Source organism: Carya illinoinensis, chromosome 11 (assembly GCF_018687715.1).
Source record: "Carya illinoinensis cultivar Pawnee chromosome 11, C.illinoinensisPawnee_v1, whole genome shotgun sequence".
NCBI classification, from domain to species: domain Eukaryota; kingdom Viridiplantae; phylum Streptophyta; class Magnoliopsida; order Fagales; family Juglandaceae; genus Carya; species Carya illinoinensis.
This window is the reverse complement of record NC_056762.1, coordinates 27517694-27523693: the sequence shown is the minus strand read 5'-3', so window position 1 is coordinate 27523693 and position 6000 is coordinate 27517694.

Genomic DNA, 6000 nt, shown 5'->3' with positions numbered 1-6000 from the left:
ATTTAAGAATTATACTATCATTTTTATTTGTCTAAATTTTAGCTACCAAGACATTTTACCAAATCCAATCGAGTTGATTCAAGGTGGCAAAATATGAGGATTTACCTAATAGATATTTTATCTACAGTAATGATATAGTTAGAGCATCCCCATTCCATTCCTCATCCCCATCCCTAAAATTTAACTAAAAATCACCTTTCCTCAAATTTTTCCCTAAATTTTATTCATCTTTCAAAAACCTCCTACATCCCATTCCCCATCCCTATCTCTATTCTATTAAATAATATTTTTCTATTCTTTTTTATTACTTTTTTCTTTCATTTCTATTTACAAATTTAACTACTCAATATTTTTTCTTATTTTTTGAACTATTACTCTAGTGAATATTTTAAACAAAAATTTAAATTATTTTTTTGTGAATATGATAATATTTTTAAAATTAATTTTTTTTATATTTTCTTAATTAATTAAATTATTTTTAAAATTATTATTTAAAACTATAATAAATATGAGTATAAGAGAAAGTGTAGATGATTGAAAAATTATTTATTTTATATATTAGAATAAAATATTGATAAAAATGATTTAGGGACTGAATAGTGAGTCCCCAAATATGGGGACTTACTGTTTATTCCCTAAACCTTTTCCCTAAAATAGGGATCCGGATATGGGGGGTATTTTGATCAAAACCCCAAAATAAACCCCAAATTATGGGAATTTTAGTGCTTTGGGGAACCGGATGAGGATGCTCTTATAAATTATATAAACGTCATTTATATATTTTTTTAAATAAATGAGATCTATTATTTTTTAAAATAAATTTCGTGTGTATATATATATATATATATATATTAAAATACACTATGCTTACGCACTATATGCTTGAAAATATGACAGTCGACGTAGACGGATCCACTAAACCCGCCCAGAACATCGCCTGTAGTGGGCCCAAGTTGCTATGCTTGATGGGTTTTATTCTTTTATTTTAAGCCTCATTGACTGTTGAATTGACACACATTCGATTTATATATATACACACTAGGGTCAGCTTGATCATTAAAATTTTTTAGATAAGAATTTTAAATTTTAAGATTAAATATTAAAATATTATATTTTAATATTATTATTGTATTGAGATGTGAAAAAGTTAAAAAAAAAATTGAATTTTTTATTATATTTTATATGAGGATTTGAAAAAGTTGTAATAATGAGATAAGAATTTTATATTTAAAATGAGAATTTTATGTGGCCAAACAGTACCTTAAGTCAGAGCACGGGTAAAATATGTTTATCTAGTTAGGTTAAATAGGTTTTTTCACACAAATCATATGATTTTCTTTCTAAACAACTTACTTAATAAATAATTTAAAACACACATACAAAAAATCAAACTTTAACACATATCTTTAGATAATAATAAGTCGATAAGTATAATAATTACATATTTAGATACATTATAAAACAAAAAAATTAGTTTAAAATTAAAGTCAAGATACATTAAAATAACAGATAAATAAAAATAACATCATTGCCACTAAAATAAATATTGCTACCACACTCAAATAACACATTAGATTTGGAATTTTTGTGAGATGTTGGATAATAAATTCAAATCATGTGTTTTGATATAATTTTTTTTTAATCTCAACATATTTGAGCAGATTTTGTTTAGATCTGAGTATTTTTCTTTGTCGGTTTTTTTATTTTTCGTTTTATATTTGTTCTTTATTGCCATTTTTTTTTCTACCGATCTTTTATATTCAGATTAAAATTTGAATATTTTAAAGAAATGTATGAGAGGGTGAGTTTGAAGGGATAGGTAAAAAGTGGAGAGTGGGAGAGAGGTTGATTATATAAATACATACATACAAGGTAGGTACAAAAACACGCGCACACAATAATCGGTTTCAAACCGATTTCAACCTATTAATGTCTACTACATGTGTAATAGCCCGCTAGAAATTCAATTGTGAAATTTCTATTAACTTTAGGAATCTCGTGAAAACCCCATAAGTTTTCACGAATCCATTAATCGTATAGGTTTTTGTCTAACTACATAGTTAGTGTTATTATTTACTATGGTATCAGAAGTGTGTTTTTGATTATTGGAGATAGTTAGAAGTGTCAAAATATATTATGGTTTGTGCCATTAGACCCGGAGGGCTATTTAAAGTCTTATGGCGCAATAACATTTTTTTCATATTTTCGGACAAAACGTCTTTCAAAATTGTAGATATTATTGGATAAAAAGAAATATCTTGAGATAATTTTCATGAATATTATTGGGTAAAAATATTTTGAGTTGATTTTTATAGATATTATTAGATAAAAATATCTTAAGTTGATTTTTTTGTAGATACTATTGGATAGAATATTATGAGATAATCTTTTATAGATATTTTGGGTAGGAGAAAACTACACTCAACTCTCAACTCCAGCCTCATCTCTTCCATATCTCATCCATAAGTATCTCCAGCCACCTCTCTCCACGAAATTATCTTCATTTACACTTTCCATTGAAAGAATATCAAACACTCTCTCTCGGACAGCTTTTAGGAGGTATTTTGCACGCCAATTTTGAAACTGTTGTAAGTGTTTTATCATAAGTCTCATTCATATAAGTTGTTCCTTTTTTAGTCTAGTTTACATGGATATCTTATTTGCCCCATTTGAAGATCATTTGGTCAGTAAAATATTATATAAATTATAGAAAGTTCATTCTGGGAGGTAAACTGGAGAATATGTTATAGTTTGGAGTTTTTGACCAAGCTAATGGATAGATATTGGTCCGAAATTTTTATGGAGTATTGTTAACATGTATATATGACTATTGGTTGAGGATTTTTGCATGATTAAAGGTTTTGATGAAAGATTTTCTTAGATTAGAAACTTAGAAACTGAAAGAGGAAAAACAGTTTCTGTTTTGAGAAAGTTTAACTTTTTGGTGGTCTAAACCTATTCTAATGACTTTGATAATTTTATTGGAGGATCCTAAACATCTTATATACATGTTATATTATTATTTTGAAGATATTTGATGTTAGTTTCAAAGATATGAAATTTTATGCAAAGAGATATTCAGATAAGCCAAAGTGTGGATATTCTTGGCTAAATTTATGTTTTGGTTAATTTCTAACCATGTGATCTTGAATTAGAAGCTTGTATATGTTTTAGGACATATTTTTAAACCATGTAATGGTTTGGTTTGAAGATCATATATTTATAAGTCATAGATCAAGAGATTTATCAAAACTAGTTGAAGAAAAAGTTTCTATTTTTGGACTAAGTCTAAAACCAAAAACTCCAAGTGTTATTTTGTGATTTTGGTGACTTTAGTTTGATGATTTAAAGCATGGTTGATGTTAGGATGATATTATGAATATGTTAGAAGTAAGATTTGATTTTTGAAATTCTTGGAGATGTTTTGATTTAAGGTCAAAACTTGTGATTCAAGTGCTTGGATCTTTTTTACAAAAAAGTTTGGTATTGATTATTAGTTTTTTTCTAAATGGATGTTTTAAGTATGGTTTTGAACTTAGGATTGGAAGATGTTTGTTGCAAAATTTTGGTTTAAGCATGAGTTTTGAAGTTGGAAGGAATTGCAACAAAAATAAAGGGAAATGGCCTATGGATGTTTCGACCATAGTGTGTTCTTCATAGTTGTGTTTTGTTTTAAATTTTTCTGAATTGATATTTAAGTTTAGGACAAAATTTACATGAGGAATGTAAATTTTAGAAACTTTTGGAGTCAGTATGCAAAATCCTTAAGTTATGGGTAAAACGGTCATTTTTCCACATGTAGAGAGTAAAATGAAAATTTTACTCTTTAAGTTAGTATTTTCCATATTTCAAATATTTAGTGATTTAGTTCTAACTTTTAGAATCACTAATTATAGTTCCTCGTGGTCGCACTTGAAGTTTTATAAGAAACGCGGAGATCGACGTAAGTTAGCTTTTAACTTACTAGCAGTCTACTATATATGTGTGCTAAGTAAAGGAACTACAATGTATGTATGTATGTTATCATATATGTCATGCCATACCAAATTATCACGTAATTGTCTATTATACATAATTTATTCTGTCATCAATTTTTATCTGTTACATAATATATTCTGTCATGTATTACTGTACATTACAAGTATGTCATGTTAAATATGTTGTCTATTATATGTTATGCCATGTTACGAAATGTTTCTATCTCAAGTTGGTCATGTATTTCAAGTTATGTTCAAATCACGTTATGTTACGTCAGGGCTCCAGTCCTTTCGTTTTCCAGTCACGTTTCATCTTGAGTACATTCAGTATGTGTAGAATACATGGGGCTACAACAACTGTGGAGTATGTATTTACACGTAGAATACATGGGGCCACAACAACTGTGGAGTATGTATTTACACGTAGAATACATGGGGCCACAACAACTGTGGAGTATGTATTTTTCATGTTAAGTCAAGTTTGTGTAGAATATATAGGGCCACAACAACTGTGGAGTATGTATTTACACGTAGAATACATGGGGCCACAACAACTGTGGAGTATGTATTTTTCATGTTAAGTCAAGTTTGTGTAGAATACATGGGGCCACAACAACTGTGGAATATGTATTTACACGTAGAATACATGGGGCCACAATAACTGTGGAGTATGTATTTTTCATGTTAAGTCAAGTTTCAGATCAAGTTCATGTCAAGTCAAGTTCAGTTCATGTTTTAATTTAAGTTATGTCAATTATCCTATGTTGTACGCCAAGTTATGCTTTAATTACTTATGAATTTGATTATGCATTTATGCTTTTACTGTCATGCATGCATCATTAGCTTGTGTGAAAGTTTTTTGTTAACTTACTGAGATTTGTAATCAAATCTCACTTTGGTAGTCCCAACTACCATTCCCCCCGAATGGTAGATCTTGTTACAGGACCTGAAGGAGAATCAGGAGCTGATCAACTAGACACAGTTGACTAAGCGATGGTGCGACGTCAATGTTAATATAGTAGTTAACGTAAATTACTACTTGTACAATGGAGTTGCATCTTTAGTATTTTTTGGATCATAACCATTTTGGACTAATGTTGTGATCTACTCAATGGGTCTTTATGTATGAAGTATGTTTTAAGCATTTGAGATATTTTCAATTTGGTGCATAGTATTGCTAAAGAAAAAAATTATCCGCTGCGAATATTGCATAATGTTAGATGCATGTTAGGAACATTGCATCTTATATGTCATGAACGGGGGTAGGTAACCTTGTGTTGCATGTCTCGACGCTTCAAATGTCTGTCCGATCTCAAACAGAATTTGGAGGCGTCACAACATGCCACGCATTTTCCATCATTTTTTATTTATAAACTAAAAAATTAAAAAAAAATTAATTTGAGAGAAGAAAATGCTGCCACTCTATTAATGGTACCGGCACTTTTTTCATTTTTATTTTTTGAAAAAGCCATCCTTGTGACTTGAGCATCATCTATTTTTGACCAGTTTTTGGCCTCTATTGGACACAGATTTTGTAGTGTCTTGGATGATCTCGGTCATGTATTCAAATAAAATCAAATAACAGGAAAAACAAAGCAAAAATCACAATTACAATTACAATCACAATCACAATATTAATTTCCAATTCTCATTCTCTTACTTTCAGAGTCCTTCGACTTTCCATTCTCGAGTAAGTAATTTTATGCTCAAGATTTTATTTTTAATATTTATAATAAAGATTCTAATTCTGGTTCTGGAGATAAAATCAAAAAGAACAAAAAACCAGTGTTTTGAATCTCATATTTTTGGTTTATTCCCTTTTTTATTATTATTTTCTTATTTGTTTTCTCGGCAACCAAATATAAGGCTATGGACTTTTGCATGCAGGAGATTTTGGTTGTGTTGGTTGATCCGATTGAAGATTCCTATATTTTATAAAATGTAAGGATTTTTTTTATTAAATTCAGTTTGACAGATTATGAAGTTAATTTAGGTTGATAGATGGATTTTATGTATTTTAATA